The sequence below is a fragment of the Oncorhynchus tshawytscha genome, linkage group LG06 (genome assembly GCF_018296145.1).
Source record: "Oncorhynchus tshawytscha isolate Ot180627B linkage group LG06, Otsh_v2.0, whole genome shotgun sequence".
Lineage (NCBI taxonomy): Eukaryota > Metazoa > Chordata > Actinopteri > Salmoniformes > Salmonidae > Oncorhynchus > Oncorhynchus tshawytscha.
This window is the reverse complement of record NC_056434.1, coordinates 26757782-26782492: the sequence shown is the minus strand read 5'-3', so window position 1 is coordinate 26782492 and position 24711 is coordinate 26757782. Positions and strand designations below refer to the sequence as shown.

The following is a 24711-nucleotide window of genomic DNA, read 5'->3' as shown; positions in this document are numbered from 1 at the left end:
ATCAATGTTGACTAGTTAACTATCGTCAACAGATGACGAAATGCTTTTCTTGCAAATGTGTGTGCAGTATCAACGACGATCATTACTTTGTTGGATTATGAGAGCTGAGGTCTCTAGCCAATTGATATCCTGTCATATAAAAGCTACGTTGCTAGTTATGTTTTAACACTTCCAACAATGCTAAACTTTTTTGTGTGCAACAATTTACTAATCCTTTCTCCCACAGCTGTGGTCTATTTCACCTGCACCTGAAGGTTGCGAAACAGACACTGTTTCTGTATAACCTGACCCTGCTGCTGGCGTCATCGACGCCATCCATGGCAACTTCTCAGGTACATACACATTATATACAAAAGTATGTGGACACCCTTTCGGCTACTTCAGCCGCACCCGTTGCTGGCAGGTGTATAAAATCGAGTACACAGCCATGCAATCTCCATAGACAAATATTGTCAGTAGAATGGTTTTACTGAAGAGCTCAGTGACTTTCAAACCATGGCACCTTTCCAACAAGTCAATTCTGTTATTGTGAAGTGGAAATGTCTATGAGCAGTGATAGGCTACACAAACTCACAGAATGGGACTGCCGAGTGCTGTAGCACTTAAAAAATTGTCTGTCCTTGGTTGCAACACTCACTACCAAGTTCCAAACGGCCTCTGGAAGCAACGTCAGCACAATAACTGTTCTTCGAGAGCTTCATGAAATGAATTTCCATTCCCGAGCAGCTGCAACACAAGCCCAAGATCACCATGCCCAGTTTGGGGAAGGCCCTTTCTTATTTCAGCATAACATTGCCACCGTGCACAAAGCAAGGTCCATACAGAAATGGTTTATCGAGATCAGTGTGGAAGAACTTGACTGGCCTGCACAGATTCCTGACCTCAACTCCATTAAACTCCTTTGGGATGAATTGGATCACAGACTGCAAGCTAGGCCTAATCGCCCAACATCAGTGCCCGACCTCACTAATGCTCTTGTGGCTGAATGGAAGCAATGTTCCAACATCTAGTGGAAAGCCTTCCCAGAAGAGTGGAGGCTGTTATAGCAGCAAAGGGGGGACCAACTTCATATTAATGGGCAGGTGTCCACATACTTTTGGGCAATTAGTGTAACATCCCCTCTTGTGCTCGCTCATCCCTGAGTGTTTATATGGGGTGAAAGTAAGCCGAAACAGAGTAATGGCAGAATAAATAGTGTAGCTACACCATACCGGTTGACCATGAGCCTATCACAATTAAAACATATATGCCAAGAACTGGAAGCTTTCACACTATCATTACTGCATGTCAGTCACATGGAAAATGAGCGAATGGACTTGAACGTGCAGTTGATGCAGCAATTCAGGTTGCAAGTGTATGCTTGATGAAAGGCCATCACTGAATGTCATTCATGAACCTTTTTGGTGTTTTGTAAGATGTTTTTGGTTGCATTTCTAAAATGGTAGGTGCACTGTATGGATGCTGGAATTATTTTCGTGTACAAAAGTGGGTAGGTAGCCAGGCTTACAGGTGCCTTTTGAAATTATTGTTTGACAATCAGATGAAAACATCATCATAACTGGTTTTTGGTAATGCCACATTTTAAAGGTAATACATGTTTGAATTAAATGACTTATCTTTACTATTAGGCCCACAGAGATCCTATTAAATTCATATGGATTCTATCTGTAATGTTATGTTTAGAATGAAACACAGAAAAGTACAAGCGTGTGCACACTGAAGAGGTCCCGTACCAGGAAGAAATCTACTTTCATCCTGAGTGTATATACTGTATAAAATTGATGTCACATGATCATTTTTGGGAATATTTATTGACTTGCCTTGCGGGAACCAAGATGCAGGAGATAGTTGTTTCTGGGGGGGAAGATCATTGAGCTCCTGCGTCCAGATGCCAACAGAGGGAAGGTTCATACCCTGCTCACCATGGAGGTGTTTGGCAATATCCGCTCCCTTATGGCCTTCAGGCTGACTGGAGGAACTAAAGGTGTGTGTTATGTATGTATGTGTGTCTGCCTGTACACCTGAGATTGCATTTTGGTATATAGATATGGCTCAATCTTGGCGTCAAAAGAGTAGTTGCTGTGTGTAATGTAGTTTCATATTTTCTATGTATGTGGTTGAAAAGCTCTGATTTTGAAATCTCTTGAGACATTTGTGCTTTTCATCCCTAGACTACATTGTGGTGGGCAGTGACTCAGGCCTCATCATGATCCTGGAGTACCACCTTTCCAATAACACGTTTGAGAAGATCCATCAGGAGACCTTTGGCAAGAGTGGCTGTCGTGGCATCATCCCTGGACAGTTCCTTGCCGTCGACCCCCAAGGGCAGTTCAGTCGTGATGGGTAAATAAGCTCCAAGAACTGAGAGAGATTGTTTTGGAAAGTGTTGATAACGGTAATTTTTTGTTGTTGACATCTGTGACTTGATGGGATAATCTCTTATTGCAATGGACGGTTTTCATCTCCGAGTTGTAGTTTACTGATTTACATATTTGTTTCCAGGTGTTGTAGTTTACTGATTACCTCTGTGTTTCCAAGTGCCATTGAGAAGCAGAAGCTGGTATACATCCTGAACAGAGATGCAGCAGCACGTCTCACCATCTCCTCTCCCCTGGAGGTTCACAAGGCCAACCTGCTGGTGTACCACGTGGTAGGAGTGGATGTGGGCTTTGAGAACCCAATGTTTGCCTGTCTAGAGACTGACTATGAGGTGAGAGCCCAGCACTGACCCCTATGATATGTGAATTGGCTCATGCACTCTTGTTACGTTCCACATACCTGGACTTCTTTACACAGACTCAGATGTGCTGCTACTTTATTTGCTCTCTACCCACCCAAGTGTTGTTGAAATGATGAGTCTTCATGTCTCTTCTCTGACAAACCACAGGAGAGAGCTTAGACACCTCTGATCCCCACACAGCTGCTCTGCTACTACAGCTGTCCTGTAAATCCTCATCCCGTCCTCTTTGTTTCCACTGACCCACAGCATGTGACCTATTACTTCTACCTCTGTCCAGGAAGCTGACAATGACCCCACTAGAGAGGCTGCATCCAATACCCAGCAGACACTGACCTTCTATGAGTTGGACCTCGGTCTGAACCACGTGGTGTGCAAGTACAGCGAGGCCCTGGAGGTGCATGGCAACTTCCTCATCACAGGTAGCTACTTATTATTTCCAGTAGAGGGTGGTCAGAGCCAGGTTATGAGTTGTTTGCAGCCTTTCCTCTTGTGTTCTACTGATGAGGTCTGCCCTTGCGCATTGCTCCTCACTTCTTCCTGCTGGGGTGAAGATTAGTCCTCATTGTTTGGATGACTGCACACCCACTGGCTGGGAAATGGCCACAGTGCCACTATAGAGAGAGAATCTGTGCAGAAAATTTGGGTTGACATGTGATTATCATGTCTCTTCCCTGACTATCCACTGGAGAGAGCTTCTGATTTCAACACAAACAAGCTCACTGTTGTAGCTGTTGTTAGTGCCTTCAAAGCCTGGATTGTTTTTTGTAACACTAGTGTAAACCAGGTATGTTAATCGGTTAGCTGCCGAAAATACATTTGACTGGTTGTGCTTATCGGTCTCTAGGGTCATTTGCATAATTGTGTGGAATTAAATTGGCGCATGTATTTTTGTTAGTCGTCATGCATCTTATTTATTGCATTTGGAGCCTAGTTTAAGGAGCTGAATAGCGCGAGAGCTCGTCAAAAAGCATGTAATGGAGTGAAACCTGCTTCTGTAAGCCCAGTCATTGAGCAACAAATAACAATTCTAAATGCAATCGCATGTTGAACTTTGATAGCCACAATTAAAATGTGAGCTTGAGGCAGTAATTGTTTGAAAGCTAAACCTTTTACTTAATGTCAAATGAGGCATGTCTTGCTTCAAAGTAGCCTTGCAAAAATCTAGCCATAAATGTTGAGGCAATTATTTTATCAAGACTTCCTCATGCCATTAACCAGCATTTCTCTCCTGTTCTATTTGGTTTCATATAAGAAGCCAAAGGCACAGTCCCAGTCATATTAGCAACTAGGGTTGGGCAGTTTCCAGATTTTCATATCGTCACAAAAACACAAAATAGACCATTAAGCACATGTTACCAGAATGCTAACACATTAGCACAAGTAATAGCAAATTTCCATGGAGACTGCTAGCTAAATATGCTAATGAGCGCAAAAGAAAATAAAACAATTGCGACGACGAGCAATCAAGCTCATGAAGTTGTACACATGTGGTGCATTCGGAAAGTATTCAGAGCCCTTGACTTTTTCCACATTTTGTTACGTTACAGCCTTGTAATAAAATATATTAATTTTAAAAAATTCCCTCAATCTACACACAATACCCGATAATGACAAAGCAAACAGTTTAAATATTTTTTGCACATTTATTAAAAATAAAAACAGATACCGTATTTACATAAGTATTCAGACCTTTGCTATGAGACTCGAATTTGAATTCAGGTGCACCCTGCAGCACTCTACCAATCAGGCCTTTACGGTAGAATGGCCAGACAGAAGTCTATCCTCAGTAAAAGGCCCTAAGCACACAGCCAAGACAATGCAGGAGTGGCTTCGGGACAAGTCTCTGAAAGTTCTTGAGTAGCCCAGCCAGAGCCCACATTTGAACCTGATTGAATATCTCCGAAGAGACTTGAAAATAACTGCATCGACGCTCCCCATCCAACCTGACAGCTTGAGAGGATATGCAGAGAAGAATGGGAGGAGCTCCACCAAATATAGGTGTGCCAAGTTTGTAGCGTCATACCCAAGAAGACTGGTGATTCAGCAAAGTACTGAGTAAAGGGTCTGAATACTTATGTAAATGTGATATTTCCATATACTTTAAAAAAAAACTGTTTTTGCTTTGTCATTATGGGGTATGGTATGTAGATTGGCGGGGGACGATTTAATCTATTTTTTGTTACGTTACAGCCGTATTCTAATGTGGGGAAGTCAAGGGGTCTGAATACTTTCCGGATCCTAGTTACTATTAAATTCCCCTCTTTCTAAATTTCTAACTGATTTGTTACATGTGCTGTTTAGAACTGTTTTCCCATGAATTGCTTTTTGATAATGTTTGAAAATTATGTTTTAGTAGCTGCTTCATTACAGCAGTTGCATGTTTAGTAATAGGCTGTAGTCTTTTGACTGGAGGACTGTAGGTTTTCTAGTGTTGCATGTTTCTGTTAAACTCTTAAATGAAAAACGTTGTATGTGTGCTTGCTATCGGAGAGGAAGAGGCGAAGCGAGAGGTTTCGCTCTCGACCAAAATTGGTCCCAAATAATCCCAATGCGTTTGTGGTCTTTATTTTGGGCCTATACTTGTCTCCTGCCTCCCCACCTTGGAATAACTCTTATTGTTAGGGCGGAGACAAGCATCTCATCATTATATACAGGTCTCTGATAGTATTTTACTGTTTGGAAAAAAAATGTTTGTTGACCGGTTAATGAGGGTCAGTTAATTTGCATCCCTAGTGTAAACATTGTGTCATCATGACCCCCTCTTTTGTCCAGTTCCTGGAGGCTCTCATGGTCCCAGTGGAGTTTTCATCTGTTCAGAGAACTACATTACCTACAAAAACTTTGGCAATCAGCCTGACATTCGCTGTCCCATCCCACGCAGAAGGGTGAGTTTCTGTAAAGTTGAGTAAAAAATGTACTAACAAAGGACTTGGCTAACCAGACCAGTCGTGTTGAATTTGTGAATGTTTGTATGGATCAGTTAAGTTATTGGTACTATCCACACAGTGCCCTCATTCTTTATTTTGCCCTAAACACAGAATGACCTATATGATTCTGAGAGGCATAATCTTCGTCTGCTCAGCCACCCACAAGACCATGTTCTTTTTCCTGGCCCAAATGGAGCAGGGGGACATCTTCAAGGTCACCCTGGAGACAGATGAGGAGATGGTGAGGGCAGCAGTGTGCAGTCTGAGATAGAAACTGGGGGAGGGCAGCAAAGAGTGCTGTTGAAGTGATGAGTCTTCATGTCTCTTCTCTGACAACATGAATATAGCATAAACACCTGATCTCAGCACACACACAGGTCCGTGTTCACATGATGGGATTCCTTCTCATTCAAAAACATTTACAGAGATGAGGATGAAGTACTTTGACACCATCCCTGTAGCCACAGCCATGTGTGTGCTGAAGACCGGCTTCTTATTTGTCTCTTCAGAGTTCGGCAACCAGTAAGTCATTAATTTAGCTAGAATCCCCCTCAATACCACACATTACTGAGACATCCATCTTTATCATCTTGCTCTTCTGTGTGAATCGGTGTGTTCCTAGTCTCCTCCCTTCTCTCTCTGCTAGTTACCTTTACCAGATAGCCCATCTTGGAGATGACGATGAAGAGCCAGAATTCTCCTCTGCCATGCCTCTGGAGGGAGATTTCTTCTCCCAGCCACGCCCCCTCAAGAACCTGGTGCTGGTGGACGAGCAGGAGAACCTCTCCCCCATCTCCTGCCATGTGTGTGTATTTATGATGGAGCTCCGTTGGCAGCAGATAGTCTTCCTGGGGTCCAGTCAAATGAAGGCACTTGTACAATTTTAAAAACATTACAATACATTCACAGCAGAATGCCCTCAGGCTCCTACTCTACTACCACATATCTACAACACAGAATCTATGTCTGTATGGTGTGTATGTTACCGTGTGTATATATACATGTGTCTGTGCCTATGTTTGAGTTGCTTCACAGTCCCTGCTGTTCCATAAGGTGTATTTTCATCGGTTTTTTTGCATGAGTTACTTGATGTGGAATATAGTTCCATGTATTCATGGCTCTATGTAGTACTGTGCATCTCCCATAGTCTGCTCTGGACTTGGACTTTTAAGAGACCTCTGGTGGCATGTCTTGTGGGGTCTGCATGGGTGTCTGAGCTGTGTGCCAATAGTTTAAACAGACCGCTCGGTGCATTCAACATGTCAATACCTCTCACAAATACAAGTAGTGATTAAGTCACTCTCTCCTCCACTTTGAGCCATGAGAGATCGACGTGCATGTTATTAATGTGTACCTCCAAGGGCTAGCCGTGCTGCCCTGTTTTGAGCCAATTGCAATTTTCCTAAGTCCCTCTTTGTGGCACCTGACCTCACGACGGAACAGTAGTCCACGTGCGACAACTAGGGCCTGTAGGACCTGTCTTTTTGATAGTGCTGTTAAGAAGGTAGAGCAGCGCTTTATTATAGACCAACTTCTCCCCATCTTAGCTACTGTTATATCAATATGATTTGCCCATGACAGTTTACAATCTAGGGTAACTCCAAGCAGTTTCGTCACCTCAACTTGCTCCATTTCCACATTGTTTAGTTGAGGTTTAGGATTTAGTGAATGATTTGTCCCAAATAACGCTTTTAGTTTTTTAATTATTTAGGAGTAACTTATTCCTTGCCACCCATTCTGAAACGAACTGCAACTCTTAAGTGTTGCAGTCATTTAAGTCGCTGTAGAAGTTGACATGTATAGTGTTGAGTCGTCCGCATAGGGGCGGCAGGTAACCTAGTGGTTGGGCCAGTAACCGGAAGGTTACCGAATCCCCGCGCTGACAAGGTAAAAATCTGTCGTTCTGCCCCTGAGCCAGAGAGTTAACCCACTGTTCCCCAGGTGCCAACGACGTGATGTCGATTATGGCAGCCCCTCGCACTTCTCTGATTCAGAGGGGTTGGGTTAAATGCGGAAGACACATTTCAGTTGAATATGTTCAGCTGTACAACTGATTAGGTATCCTCCCCTTTCCCTTACATAGACACACTGGCTTTATGCTTGTCGTTAGTAAAGATTTTTTTTAAGTAGACCGCTCGCTCCCCTGGGGAATTCCTAATTCTACCTGGATTTTGTTGAAGAGGCTTCCATTTAATTACACCCTCTGTGCTCTGTTAGACAGGTAACTTTTCATCCACAGTATAGCAGGGGGTGTAAAGCCATAACACGTACATTTTTCCAGCAGCAGACTATGGTTGATAATGTCAAAAGCCACACTGAAGTCTAACAAAACAGCCCCCACAATGTTTTTATCATCTCTTTCTCTCAGCCAATCAGTCATTTGTGTAAGTGCTGATCTTGTTGAATGTCCTTCACTATAAGTGTGATGAAAGTCTTGTTAATTTGTTTACTGTAAAATAGCATTCCATCTGGTCAAACAATTGTTTCCAAAAGTTGACTAATGCTTGGTAACAGGCTGATTGGTTACCTATTTGAGCCAGTAAAGGGGGCTTTACTATTCTTAGGTAGCGGAATGACTTGTTTCCCTCCAACCCTGGGGGCACACACATTCTAGTAGGCTTAAATTGGAAATATGTCAAATAGGAGTGACAATATCGTCCTCTATTATCCTCAGTAATTTTCCACCCAAGTAGTCAGACCCCGTGGCTTGTCATTGATGATAGACAATACTTTTCACCTCTTCCACACTAACTTTACAGAATGAAAAATTACAATGCTTGTCTATAATAATTTGGTCAGATATACTTGGATGCATAGTGTCAGTATTTATTACTGGCATGTCATGCCTATGTTTGCTAATCTTGCCAATTAAAAAATAATTGAAGTAGTGGACATTATCAGTTGGTGTTGTGATGAATTGATCCATCTGATTCAATGAATGATGGAGTTTGCCTTTTTTCCCAAAATGTAATTTAAGGTGCTCCAAAGCTTTTTACTATCATTCTTTATTTAATGTCTTTGTTTCATAGTGTAGTTAATTATTTTTATTCAGTTTAACCACATGATTTCTCAATTTGCAATAAGGCTGCCAATCGGTTGTGCAGCCAGACTTATTTGGCGTTCATTTTTGCCTCATCCTTCTCAACCATACCATTTTTCAATTCCTCATCAATCCACAGGGATTTAAGTTTTCAGTCATTTTCTTAATGCTTATTATCAACTGGAATAAGCAATTTCATAATTGTGTCAAGTACAGTATCTGTTTGCTCCTCATTACACACCACAGACCAACAGATATTCTTTACATCAATAACATAGGAATCAATACAAAATACACTTACTTATACACTATATTAGGCCCAGCCTTTGGAACTTAAGTTTTCCTAGATATGACTACTATATTGTGATCACTATATCCGATGGGTCTGGATACTGCTTTCAAGCTCATTTCTGCAGCATTAGTAAAGATGTGATTAATACATGTTGATTTATTTCCTGTATTGTTTGTAACTACCATGGTAGGTTGACTGATAACCTGAACCAGGTTGCAGGCACTGGTTACAGTTTGAAGTTACCACTCTCTCCCAAAATACATCATCCTGGAGGATCCTCTTGATGGGGCTGTCCCTATTGGCAAACTGATATGGCTATTTCTTGGAGAGACTCCTTCCCCTCCAGGAAACTGTCAAACATGATGACAACACCACCCTAACGGGTGTTGCTGGGCAGCTTCAATGTGGTGCTCTTGTTCTTCTCACTTTGCTTGGTGAGGTAGCTTGCTGCTATAACTTGATGACCCTGCACATGTGATGGAAGTATGCACTGTGCATGGAGAGGGTTGCAAGTCCACTGATTTGGGGGTAGTTTAACCAAAATATACCACAAGACCTATAATTGCCTTGTGTATCCCACAAAAAAAGGGTTGCTGTGATAAGCTAACTTTTTTGATGAATTTATGCAAAATTCCCAGGCTTAACTTGCCCTGGAAAATTTCCAGAAAAATTCCGGAAATTTAACAGAACGTTCCTGCTCAGTCAGACTGCTCTATCAAATCATACACTTAATTAGAATATAACACACAGAAATACGAGCCATGGGTCATTTAATATGGTCAAATCAGGAAACTATCATTTCGAAAACAAAACATTTATTCTTTCAGTGAAATACGGAACTCTTCCATATTTTATCAAACGGGTGGCAACCCTAAGTCTAAATATTGCTGTTACATTGCACAACCTTCAATGTTATGTCATAATTCTGGCAAATGAATTAGTCATTGTTAGGAAGAAATGGTCTTCACACAGTTCGCAACGAGCCAGGTGGCCCAAACTGCTGCATTATACCCTGACTCTGCTTGCACTGAACGCAAGAGGTGACAATTTCCCTAGTTAAAATTGCCTGCTAACATGAATTTCTTTTAACTAAAAAATATATATATTTGTGTATTGATTTTAAGAAAGGCATTGATGTTTGTGGTTAGGTTCATTGGTGCAATGATTATGCATTTCGCAAATGCACTTTTGTGAAATCCTCACCCGTTTGTCAAAGTAGGCTGTGATTTGATGATAAATTAACAGGCACCGCATTGACTATATGCAACGCAGGACAAGCTAGTTAAACCATGTGCAGTTAACTAGTGATATGATAAGTTTAATGCTAGTTAGCAACGTACCGTGGCTCCTTGCTGCACTCATGTAACAGGTCAGCCTGCCACGCAGTTTCCTCGTGGATTGCAATGTATTCGGCATCCAAAAATGCAGATTAATCAGTCGACCTCTAGTCTCAATGCAGCCTTATAGTGCTGTGAAAGGAAACTGGATCCCATATGATTTGGGTGGATCCCATCCTCCTTATAGAATGTGTTTTGTTTCCAAAAAGGTATCGCAATTGTCAACAAAAGTTACACATTGAGCTGCAATTATCACGTAGCCAGTTGTGAAGAGAGAATCCTGCTAAACCGTTCAATGCCGCGATTCAGAGATGGCAGAGGGCCATATATGATGGGTATTATTGATGTTTAACAGAGGAGTCAATCAACTCTTTAAAATCCAGTTTCAACTTTTCAAAATTGCCCTTCATAATGTCATTAAATCTATTTCCATGTCCTGAAGTAGTACATTTGGGAGCAGCTTAGTAAGGTAATTTACTCGAGCTCTGGGATAAGGCATTGTTTTTGTACCAGGAATGGTCACATCTCTTATTATGGAGCTGCCCAGAATCACGGCTGATGAAAGGACAAGGAAATCCGCCCACTTCCACGCCTCTCATGTTAACGTGGGCCATTTCTTTAGCACCTTTCTGGGATACTTTAATATTTTTATTGCTGTATTGGGAAGGTTAGCAGAAGTGTGTGTATATATATTTCTGTGTTGTGTATTTGGTGTGCGTGTAGGGTTGCAAAAGGTCGGAAACGTCATGGTAAATATCCAGAATTTTTGGGGAAATTTTCCATGGGAAGTTCATTTAGCTTAAATTCATCAAGAATTTGAGCTTTTAACTGAACTTTTTTGTGGGATACACAAGGCAAATCTAGATCTTGTGGCATATTTTGGTTAAACTTTCCCCAATTCAGTAGAGTTGCAACCCTCTGCATGCACAGTGCATTCTTCCATCACATGTACAGCTGATCTAATGAGATGCTATTGAGCCCACACTACTACACTGTCTGAGCCAAGGACTACATGCTTTCTGGTAAGTTTTGATTACAATACTGGGTGGGGTGAATATATTTTACATGACATACATTATTTTTTGTTAACTAGTAAATAGTAGCCTACAGCATAGTGTTTAAATAATTTCTAACTTAACAATTTCTGCTAGTTAGTTTTTGCTACCATGTGGGATTTCGCTTGCTTGAGCCTGCTAACTGAGTGTTAGTTCACCTGTTTCCATGTTTCATTTTAAACATTTATCTTATGAAGGAGGAGTTTAATCGAACTGCTTAACTATTTATCTGTACATGGAATTGTATTTTTAAAAAAAAATTTTTTTTACCCCTCATCTTTACAGGAAAATGCCACAGGCATTATCTGATGTGTGGAGACATTTCACTGCAGCTAATATAGAAGGAAAAGCTGTGTACATTTGCAAATACTGTGCCAAATCATATGTGAAGAATGCAACAGATGCAGAATCATCTGGCCAAGTGCATAAAGTTCCTTTAGCGCTCACAACAAGCAACCTCTGACAAAAGTCCCTCTACTTCTATTTGAGGTGAAAATGATGAATCAGATAGCAACAGCTCATGGTCCTCCTGGAATCAGAAGTTGTTTTGACTCAATGGAGGAATGTGGTCAGAGAAATTATCAATGTTTTGTTCGAGCTGTGTGTGCAACTGGTTCACCTCTGATACTCATGGGTAATGTGTATTGGAAGAGATTTCTGAATGTTCTTCGCCCAGCATACGCCCCTCCAACCAGACATACTTTATCTACTCATTTGCAGAGTTCAACAGAGTTCAAGTGAAGTTCAAGCAAATCATAGAGAAAGCAGACTGTATTGCAATCATCTCTGATGGGTGGTTGAATGTTCGTGGGCAAGGAATAATGAACTACATCTCCACCCCTCAACCAGTAATTCTACTAGAGCACAGACACAAGGGACAACAGACACACCGGTCTCTACCGGGGTGTACTCACTTTTGTTGCCTGCGGTTTAGACATTAATGGCTGTGTGTTGATTTTATATTGAGGGGACAGCAAATTTACACTGTTATACAAGCTGTACACTCACTACTTTAGATTGTAGCAAAGTGCCTTTTCTTCAGTGTTGTCACATGAAAAGATATACTCAAATATTTACAAAAATGTGAGGGGTGTACTCACTTGTGATATACTGTATGTTGAAAACCTTTTGGGAGATGCGATGGATCATTCAATATTTCCTTTTGTTCAGTTAAATCATCCCATGTGAAGAGTCGACTCATTTAATTAAAGTTCAGATTGTAGCTAAATTGTTTTATTTCTATAGGAAGGAGTTAATCATTGCAATTATGTCTACTTATGATAAGGTTTGTTTTTCTCCATATGGTAAATATAAACAATGCAAAAAACATCTACATTTAAATCGTATTAGTATTCATTTGCATATTCCTGTTATTTCCATAAAGTTTCCACGACTGAATATTCCCCAAAATGTGCAACCCTATGTGCGTGTCAATAGTTTTCGATTCCCATAGATTTTTGTATTTAAGGTAGTTATGCACCTTTTCCTCTTGTACTCAACCGAGGTGTTTTCCCATTTTTGGATACGGTGTGGTTCACCACATGCAGTCAGAGGCCAGACAGCCTCACAATGAAACTGATTTTTGCTCGCTTGCCATGCGGGTTAGCAGGAGGACAAATGGGGCAGGGTTTGAGGAGAGGGATGTTATGCTGTTGCAGTGATGAGTCATGTCTCTTCTCTGACTAAATGGTTTTCAATAAAACTTCACAAGGTTTAGTGTTAGATTTGGCTGCTGGGGAGCAAGGAAACCCACAGCTCTGCTAAAACCACTTACAACTGTGTGCTGTTTTCAAGGAATTTAACGAAATGCCAACTATTTGGTCTTGAAGAGCGTAGTCAGACCGACACATTCCTGATTATTCCATGCAAAACAATTGTGCCCATTTTAGCTTTGTTATACTGCATGATCATGTCATTTCAGATGCGTAGGGTAGCCTCACGTTATCTCTCAATATTAGGCGCCATTGGATAATTGCGTGATATAAAATTTACCAACTACACCTGACGAGTATGAGTGGTTTAGGTTAATTTCCAATCTTTTGTGGGCACTGCCTATCACGCAGCAGTAGGGCGCATTTGCCATGGTACTGTTAGATGTTTACTTTGCAAGCACCAGTATATTCTTTGTACAGATGGCTAAACATACTGTATAGTGAGTGGTAATTAGACCTAATGTACTTTTTTCTCCAACCAATGTAGGCCTACCTAGCGACGTCAATTTTTTTAACTACCTTTGCACCTGACAGACATTTGGGCTATTGATTTATGGACCACATCAAATTGACTAGCGTCAATATGGCTAGTTAACAAACAAACTTTCAGGGGATAAACTAGATGGCAAACAAATCAAATAATATAGTGATGTTGACCGTAGTCCAACTGACAACTTCTCCAGGACGAGGACAATTTGCCCCCCAGCAGCCAAATTTAATGTATTGTGACATTTAATTGTAAACTACCTGTAATAATAGAGAGAGTTTAAGAACCTCTGATCTCTGCATTATACACAGACACTGTCAGACTGTGCCTGTTTTACTTGATATTCTAACTCCGATAGAATACTGATCTCGTCACTGGCTCATTTCTCCTACTCATCTCTCTTACTCTTTGTCCGTCTCTAGATTGCTGACCTGACAGCTGGGGAGTGACCTCATTAGCATGTGGCAGGGGACCCAATTCCCCCCTCAGTCCTCAGACATGGACTGGAGGTATGTGTTCTGCTATTCCACCTCCCAGAAAGTGCTCCTACACACACATTCACACTGTGTGTGACATACCACAGTAGTATTTGAGCAATGACTACATTTGAACAAACATATGCAGATACTCACTCACATGCACACCAGAAACCAGATTTGGGCAGAGTTTGGTTTCTAGGTTTTCATTAGAAGCTGTAAAAGTGATGATATTCATGTCTCTTCTCTGACAAAGCACTAGAGAGAATGTGTATACCTCTGATCCCAGCAGATCTTAACATCTTAATGCACAGGATGGTAAATGCTTAGGTTAGAAGACAGTGAGTATCTATCTGATCAGTGCTTGTTCCCTCCAGGTGTCAGAGATGGCTGTATCTGAGCTGCCCGGTAAACCCAATGCTGTGTGGACTGTGCACCGACACATTGAAGCTATTTGTTAAAGGTCCAATGCAGCCGTTTTGGCCTCAATATCAAATTATTTCAGGGTAACAAAGTACCTTTCTGTGATTGTTAGCAGAGAAGTTTCTCAAGCAAGATTTTTGCTGGGACTGTCTAGGAGTGTTTTGAGTGGGGAGGGGAAAACAAACATTTGCTGTTATTGGCTGAGTGATTTGGAACTTTCTTTTTGGTCTATTAACTAATTTACTGCATGGTGATTTATTCTCCCACCAAAACGAGCAGAATTTCCCCCCCCCCAAACCACTTTAACACTAAAAGGGTATCATTTTCACTATTTAATAGTATTGTAACCACAGTGTGGAAATGTGTATATACATCAATTTCTTATCTTTAGTTACAAGTTATTCTCCTATCAGTTACAATCCACATCTGCAGTATTTGGTTGCAGTTATTGTAAACATCCTCTCACTGTCAACTTTTTGTTTTCAGCAAACCTAACGTGTAAATATTTGTATGAACATAAGATTCAACAATTGAGACAAACTTAACAAGTTCCACAGACATGTGACTAACAGAAATGGAATAATGTGTCCCTGAACAAAGGGGGAGGTCAAAATCCAAAGTAAAAAAAAAAAAATCCAAAGTATTTTGGTATGGCCACCACCAGAGGCATTAAGTATTGCAGTGCATCTCCTCCTCATGGACTGCACCAGATGTTCCAATTCTTGCTGTGAGATGTTATCCCACTCTTCCACCAAGGTACCTGCAAGTTCCCAGACATTTCTGGGGGGAATGGCCCTCACCCTCTGATCCAACAGGTCCCAGACGTGCTCCATGGGATTGAGATCCGGGCCCTTCGCTGGCCATGGCAGAACATGGAGATAACATGGATTTTCCCATCAGGGAGGAGGATGGCATTGTCATGCTGGAGGGTCATGTCAGGATGAGGCTGCAGGAAGGGTACCACATCAGGGAGGAGGATGTCTTCCCTGTAACGCACAGCCTTGAGATTGCCTGCAATGACAACAAGCTCAGTCTGATCATGCTGTGACACACCGCCCCAGACCATGACGACCCCTCCACCTCCAAATGGATCCCGCTCCAGAGTACAGGCCGTGAAACTAATTCCTTCGACGATAAACGCGAATCCGACCATCACCCCTGGTGAGACAAAACCACGACTCGTCAGTGAAGAGCACTTTTTGCCAGTCCTGTCTGGTCCAGCGACGGTAGGTTTGTGCCCATAAGCGACGTTGTTGCCAGTGATGTCTGGTGAGGACCTGCCTTACAACAGGCCTACAAGCCCTCAGTTCAGCCTCGCTCAGCATATTGCGGACAGTCTGAGCACTGATAAGAAATCAGTGCCCAAGTAATCCCATGCATAATAGAGAGACACGTGATCATATACAAATGGTAAGCAAGGTTTAAAATTGTTTGTCTTAACATCTGTTTGGGCTTCTTGCTGTCAATTTCCAGTCTACAAATTGTAAGTATGTTCCGGTCCCCCGACCATCCACTCCAGGAACGAAATCGGCCCGCTGCTGAATCTAGTTGATGATCGCTGGTCTAGGCTAAATGTTCATTAGCGTAATATAGTGGAATTAAATTGCCTTGTGTATTTTCATTAGTCATCATGTAGCCGATCTTATTTATCCAACACAACTATCACACACAACATACTGCAGCACCTCAGCTGGTTGCTGCTGAAGTAAAATGCTATTTTATAAGCCCATTCATTGCGCAACAATTCTAAATGTGATCACGTGTTGGTGCATGATTTTAAAGAGCTACTATTATTATTTCTTAACTGGCAATTGAAGCGCATCTCACATTCAAGTGCAGGCAACAGGCTGTCAGCGCATTATAACCACTTTACAATGTGAGCTAGAGGCAGTATACAATTTGAAAACGTACTTAATTATTTTGAAACCTGAATGTTTTACTTCATGAGGCATGTTTTACCTTGCTTCAAAGTAGCCTATAGGCAAATTCCAACCATGGAAACGGAGAGACATTTCTTATGTAAAGACTTCATAGGCGGCGAGTACGTTTCAAGTTTAGGGAAGCTTACAATTCATCTTGACATTTCTACCGATCTGCGTGCCAGTTATAAGTTCCATATGTGCATTTTCAATAAGCTAGGCTTATTGGCACGCTCTCTGCTCAAATTGTGGTCTTCCCAAATAGAGGCCTAATCTTATGATTTGAAAGAATCCACAGCTACAGTGCCTTCAAAGTATTCATACCCCTTGACTTATTCCACATGTAGTTGTATTACAGCCTGAATGAAAAATGTATTAAATATGTCTCACCCATCTACACCAATACTGCATAATGACCAAGGGAAAACCATGTTTTTGGACATTTGCAAATGTATAAAAAATTAAATGCTGAAATATTTCATTTGCATAAGCACCTTTGGTAGCGATTACAGCTCTTTCTGGGTACGTCTGTAAGCGCTTTATACACCTAGATTCTGCAACAGTTGTACATTTATCTTGAAAATTCTTCATGTCCTGTCAAATTGGTGGTTGACCATTAAACCAAAACTGTAGCTCGGCCACTCAGGAGCATTCTCTGTCTTCTTGATAACCAACTCCAGTGTAGATTTGGCCTTGTGTTCTAGGTTATTGTCCTGCTAAAAGGTGAATTTGTCTCCCAGTGTCTGGTAGAAAGCAGACTGAACCAGGTTTTCATATAGGATTTTGCCTATGCTTAGCTCCATTCAGTTTATTTTTTATTCAGAAAAATTCCCTGGTCATGCTGTGGGATGTTTTTTTAGGAGCAGGGACTGGGAGACTAGTCAGGTTTGAGGGAAAGATAAATGACGCAAAGTACAGATCCTTAATGAGAACCTGCTCCAGAACGCTCAGGACCTCAGACTGGGGCAAAAGTTCACCTTCTAACAGGACAACGACCCTAAGCATACAGCCAAGACAACGCAGGAGTGTCTCCTGAATGTCGTTGAGTGGCCCAGCCAGAGTTTTTATTTTTAATACATTTGCTAACATTTCTAAAAACCTGTTTTTAATTTGTCATGATGGGGTTTTGTGTGGTGACTGGTGACTTCCGGCGCCGACAGAGATGGCCGCCTCGCTTCGCGTTCCTAGAAAACTATGCAGTTTTTTGTTTTTTTACGTGTTATTTCTTACACTAGTACCCCAGGTCATCTTAGGTTTCATTACATACAGCCGAGAAGAACTACTGAATATAAGATCAGCGTCAACTCACCATCAGTACGACCAAGAATATGTTTTTCGCGATGCGGATCCTGTGTTCTGCCTTACAACCAGTGCCACGGAATGGTTCCCATGCAGCGACCCAAAAAAACGACTCAGAAAAAGAGGGAAACGAAGCGGTCTTCTGGTCAGACTCCGGAGACGGGCACATCGTGCACCACTCCCTAGCATTCTTCTTGCCAATGTCCAGTCTCTTGACAACAAGGTTGATGAAATCCGAGCAAGGGTAGCATTCCAGAGGGACATCAGAGACTGTAACGTTCTCTGCTTCACGGAAACATGGCTAACTGGAGAGACGCAATCCGAAGCGGTGCAGCCAGCGGGTTTCTCCACGCATCGCGCCGACAGAAACGAACATCTTTCTGGTAAGAAGAGGGGCGGGGGCGTATGCCTTATGGCCAACGTGACATGGTGTGATGAAAGAAACATACAGGAACTCAAATCCTTCTGTTCACCTGATTTAGAATTCCTCACAATCAAATGTAGACCGCATTATCTACCAAGAGAATTCTCTTCGATTATAATCACAGCCGTATATATCCCCCCCCAAGCAGACACATCGATGGCTCTGAACGAACTTTATTTAACTCTTTGCAAACTGGAAACAATTTATCCGGAGGCTGCATTCATTGTAGCTGGGGATTTTAACAAGGCTAATCTGAAAACAAGTCTCCCTAAATTTTATCAGCATATCGATTGCGCAACCAGGGGTGGAAAGACCCTGGATCATTGTTACTCTAACTTCCGCAACGCATATAAGGCCCTGCCCCGCCCCCCTTTCGGAAAAGCTGACCACGACTCCATTTTGTTGATCCCTGCCTACAGACAGAAACTAAAACAAGAAGCTCCCACGCTGAGGTCTGTCCAACGCTGGTCCGACCAAGCTGACTCCACACTCCAAGACTGCTTCCATCACGTGGACTGGGAGATGTTTCGTATTGCGTCAGACAACAACATTGACGAATACGCTGATTCAGTGTGCGAGTTCATTAGAACGTGCGTTGAAGATGTCGTTCCCATAGCAACGATTAAAACATTCCCTAACCAGAAACCGTGGATTGATGGCAGCATTCGTGTGGAACTGAAGGCGCGAACCACTGCTTTTAATCAGGGCAAGGTGTCTGGTAACATGACTGAATACAAACAGTGCAGCTATTCCCTCCGCAAGGCTATCAAACAAGCTAAGCGCCAGTACAGAGACAAAGTAGAATCTCAATTCAACGGCTCAGACACAAGAGGCATGTGGCAGGGTCTACAGTCAATCACGGACTACAGGAAGAAACCCAGCCCAGTCACGGACCAGGATGTCTTGCTCCCAGGCAGACTAAATAACTTTTTTGCCCGCTTTGAGGACAATACAGTGCCACTGACACGGCCTGCAACGAAAACATGCATCTCCTTCACTGCAGCCGAAGTGAGTAAGACATTTAAACGTGTTAACCCTCGCAAGGCTGCAGGCCCAGACGGCATCCCCAGCCGCGCCCTCAGAGCATGCGCAGACCAGCTGGCCGGTGTGTTTACGGACATATTCAACCAATCCCTATACCAGTCTGCTGTTCCCACATGCTTCAAGAGGGCCACCATTGTTCCTGTTCCCAAGAAAGCTAAGGTAACTGAGCTAAACGACTACCGCCCGTAGCACTCACATCCGTCATCATGAAGTGCTTTGAGAGACTAGTCAAGGACCATATCACCTCCACCCTACCTGACACCCTTGACCCACTCCAATTTGCTTACCGCCCAAATAGGTCCACAGACGATGCAATCTCAACCACACTGCACACTGCCCTAACCCATCTGGACAAGAGGAATACCTATGTGAGAATGCTGTTCATCGACTACAGCTCGGCATTCAACACCATAGTACCCTCCAAGCTCGTCATCAAGCTCGAGACCCTGGGTCTCGACCCCTCCCTGTGCAACTGGGTACTGGACTTCCTGACGGGCCGCCCCCAGGTGGTGAGGGTAGGCAACAACATCTCCTCCCCGCTGATCCTCAACACTGGGGCCCCACAAGGGTGCGTTCTGAGCCCTCTCCTGTACTCCCTGTTCACCCACGACTGCGTGGCCACGCATGCCTCCAACTCAATCATCAAGTTTGCGGACGACACAACAGTGGTAGGCTTGATTACCAACAACGACGAGACGGCCTACAGGGAGGAGGTGAGGGCCCTCGGAGTGTGGTGTCAGGAAAATAACCTCACACTCAACGTCAACAAAACTAAGGAGATGATTGTGGACTTCAGGAAACAGCAGAGGGAACACCCCCATCCACATCGATGGAACAGTAGTGGAGAGGGTAGCAAGTTTTAAGTTCCTCGGCATACACATCACAGACAAACTGAATTGGTCCACTCACACAGACAGCATCGTGAGGAAGGTGCAGCAGCGCCTCTTCAACCTCAGGAGGCTGAAGAAATTCGGCTTGTCACCAAAAGCACTCACAAACTTCTACAGATGCACAATCGAGAGCATCCTGGCGGGCTGTATCACCGCCTGGTACGGCAACTGCACCGCCCTCAACCGTAAGGCTCTCCAGAGGGTAGTGAGGTCTGCACAACGCATCACCGGGGGCAAACTACCTGCCCTCCAGGACACCTACACCACCCGATGCTACAGGAAGGCCATAAAGATCATCAAGGACATCAACCACCCGAGCCACTGCCTGTTCACCCCGCTGTCATCCAGAAGGCGAGGTCAGTACAGGTGCATCAAAGCTGGGACCGAGAGACTGAAAAACAGCTTCTATCTCAAGGCCATCAGACTGTTATACAGCCACCACTAACATTGAGTGGCTACTGCCAACACACTGTCAATGACACTGACTCTACTCCAGCCACTTTAATCATGGGAATTGATGGGAAATGATGTAAATATATCACTAGCCACTTTAAACAATGCTACCTTATAAAATGTTACTTACCCTACATTATTCATCTCATATGCATACGTAGATACTGTACTCTATATCATCGACTGCATCCTTATGTAATACATGTATCACTAGCCACTTTAACTATGCCACTTGGTTTACATACTCATCTCATATGTATATACTGTACTCGATATCATCTACTGTATCTTGCCTATGCTGCTCTGTACCATCACTCATTCATATATCCTTATGTACATATTCTTTATCCCCTTACACTGTGTATAAGACAGTAGTTTTTTTTTGGAATTATTAGTTAGATTACTTGTTCGTTATTACTGCATTGTCGGAACTAGAAGCACAAGCATTTCGCTACACTCGCATTAACATCTGCTAACCATGTGTATGTGATAAATAAAATTTGATTTGATTTGATTTGTGTAGATTGAGGGGGACGACGACAATTTAATCCATTTTAAAATAAGGTTCTAATGTAACAACATTTGGAATTTCCGAATGCACTGTAGATGTAGAGGATAGTTAATGTACACTACCTGTGAAAAGTTTTAGAACACCTACTCATTCAAGGGTTTTTCTTTATTTTTACTATTTTCTACATTGTAGAATAATACTGAACTATGAAATAACACACATGGAATCATGTAGTAACCAAATAAGTGTTAAAAATATCAAAATATATGAGATTCTTCAAATAGCCACCCTTTGCCTTGACTGCTTTGCACACTCTTGGCATTCTCTGAACCAGCTTCATGAGGTAGTCACCTGGAATGGATTTCAATTAAAAGTTCATTTGTGGAATTTAGTTCCTCAATGTGTTTGAGCCTATCAGTTGTGTTGTGACAAGGTAGTGGTGGTACACAGAAGATGGCCCTATTTGGTAAAAGACCAGGTCCATATTATGGCAAGGAAAGATCAAATAAAAGAAACGACAGTCCATCATTACTTTAAGACATGAAGGTCAGTCAATACAGAACATTTCAAGAACTTTGAAAGATTCTTCAAGTGCAGTCGCAAAAACCATCAAGCGCTATGATGAAACTAACTCATGAGGACCGCCACAGGAAAGGAAGATCCAGAGTTACCTCTGCTGCAGAGGATACGTTCATTTGAATTACCAGCCTCAGAAGTTGCAGCCCAAATAAATGCTTCAGAGTTCAAGCAAAACAGACACATCTCAACATCAACTGTTCAGAGGAGACTGCGAATCAGGCCTTCATGGTCAAATTGCTGCAAAGAAACCACTACTAAAGGACACCACTAAGAAGAAGAAACTTGTTTGGGCCAAGAAACACGAGCAATGGACATTAGACCAGTGGAAATCTGTCCTTTGGTCTGGATTCCAAATGGGAGATTTTTGGTTCCAACCGCCATGTCTTTGTGAGACGCGGTGTGGGTGAACGGATGATCTCTGAATGTGTATTTCCCACTGTATAGCATGGCGGAAGAGGTGTTATTGTGTGAGGGTGTTTTGCTGGTGACACTGTCTGATTTTATTTAGAATTCACACTTAACAATTATGGCTACCACAGCATTCTGCAGCGATACTCCATCTGGTTTGGGCTTAGTGGGACTATCATTTTGTTTTTCAACAGGACAATGACCCAACACACCTCCAGGATTTGTAAGGGCTATTTTACCAAGAATGAGTGGTGGAGTGCTGCATCAGATGCCTGGCCTCCACAATCCCCAGACCTCAACCAAATTGAGATGGTTTGGGATGAGTCAGACTGCAGAGACAAGGAAAAGCAGCCAACAAGTGCCCAGCATATGTGGGAACTCCTTCAAGACTGTTGGAAAAGCATTCCAGGTGAAGCTGGTTGAGAGAATGACAAGTGTGTAAAGCTGTCGTTGGCTATTTGAAGAATCTCAAATATATAACATGTTTTGATTTGTTTAACACTTTATTGGTTACTACACGATTCCATACGTGTTATTTTACGCTTTTTATGTCTCCACTATTATTCTACAATGTAGAAAATAGTAAAATAAAGAAAAACCCTTGAATGAGTAGGTGTTCTAGAACTTTTGACCAGTAGGAGGTTTGCGGAAGTAAGATTTATCTGGCCATCAATGGTCGAAGAGCGCTCTCAAATTATTTGGATTTATTAGTAATCAAGTTAGAAAAATGAGCCTGTTTGGCGTTTTCTAATTGATCTGAGCAGCATAATGGACCTGCAATATTGACTTTCTCCACTTCCGCCCTGCCTGTCTTTTTTAAATGGATTTATTTCCTCATTCGAAAGAGCTCTGTTTTAAATGTGTTTTTTTTCAACATTAGTGGAGCTGTAGCGTTAATGGTTGCTCTTAATCAACTAAATCATCACAAGAGGAAGGCAATGGATTATGCACCCAATGCATATAGGTCCAGTACATTTACTGGACCCATTTAGTCCAGTTGTCTGTCACCACATTTCTCTAATGGAAACCCTGCTCTGCCAGTATATTCCAAGAAATCATGTGATTTCAGAGCTTTAGCCTGTCAGTGTAGTGCAGTGGCCTGGCTCACTTTCACTCTGACTTTCATCCTTGACTTGGCTCATACAGCTGGTTAGCCTGCATAAGTCAGGCATTGTATCTTCTACACACTTGTTTACAGAAGTAGATTTCAAGATTGTTACGCAATGCACTGGGTTAGTGAAGAATACAAATAAAGCTATGGGACTGATAGTAATTGCTTCATGTACCAAATTAGGAGAGATTCTGCCGTAGTCTCAGGGCACAGTTTGAGAGGGAATGTTGTGATTAATTTCTCATGTCTCTCTTACAAGTGACATCAGTAAGGGATCATAGCTTTCATCTGGTCAGTCTACGTCTGTTTTGTACACTCGGTTGTCACGAACCGGCTCGAAGTTCGTATCAAAAAGGGAGACAACGTGGAGATAAGGAATAGCAAAATATATTTATTAACTGAAGTAAACTAAATACAATTAACAATGGTGTGTGTGTGTAGTCATCAGTAGTGTGTGTTTGCGTGCATAAATGTGATAATGAGGGGTGTTGAAAGGTGCCAAAACAAACAAAATGGCCACAACCGAACTCTATCAGTGTCTGCATGAAGAGTCTCCTCAAGGAATGGGGAAGAGGCGTATTTTTCCTGTGCGTCCCATTTGGCTGACGACCATCCCTGCTCCGCTCACCGACATTAAGGAAAATGAGCAAAGAGAAAGAATTGGGCAGACAGAGTGGGAGGGTCTTCACACTGTGTATGCTGAGATTAGAGGTGTTTTAATCTCTCCATTGATAGAGTTTAAAACAGACATAGACCGACGACCAGGTGCAAGCTATGATCCCTTATTGATGTCACTTGTTTTGTAACAGTATTTTTATTGGAATTTCACCATTTTCACCCATATTAAGAGATACAACAACAGAGACAAAGCACACAGAACAAAAACAAGAAAAACAGCACCCACTTACACATATCTACGTGCATATATATACACATACATACATACGCATACATACATATACCCATGCATATACACACACATACCCATACATACACGCACGCACACACACATATACACACCCATACATACGTACACCATTTTCCTCTTCCCGCTCGGTGCTTCTCTCACCCCATCACCATCATTGCGTCTCTCAATACATACATTTTAAACAAACTTACAAACAGAAATTAAACAAAAAAGCTCAGTTTAAACCAAGAGGTTAGGTTCCACACATGGAACGTACAGTGTAGTTCTGAAATACACAGATCCCCGCCATTCTAAGAGAATCCTTGCAGCATAATAGCTGATACCTCAGGTTCTAGGTCATTTAGATAAGGTTCCCATACTTTGTAGAACTGGTCTGTTTTAGAATGCAATGTACATGTCAGATATTCCAGAGGCACCCATTCAAATAGTATCTTATGCCAATCATTAATAGAAGGAACCTTATCACTAATCCACTGTAAAAGGATGTTTTTCCTCGCTGCAAAGGTAAGGATGTTGTAAAGCCTCCTTTTAACGACAGAAGTAACATGCCTACTAGGGAGACCTAACAGTAAAGAAACTGGGTCCAATTCTAGATCAACCCCTAGGATCTTTTCAATTTCTTGCAGAACACCAGACCAGTATCTTTGTATTTTGGT

At 42.2% G+C, this 24711-nt stretch overlaps 1 pseudogene; it reads left to right on the top strand.

Annotated features, from left to right (window-relative positions):
- Positions 1 to 24711, top strand: part of LOC112252325 — an 87265-nt pseudogene that overhangs the window by 35772 nt on the left and 26782 nt on the right.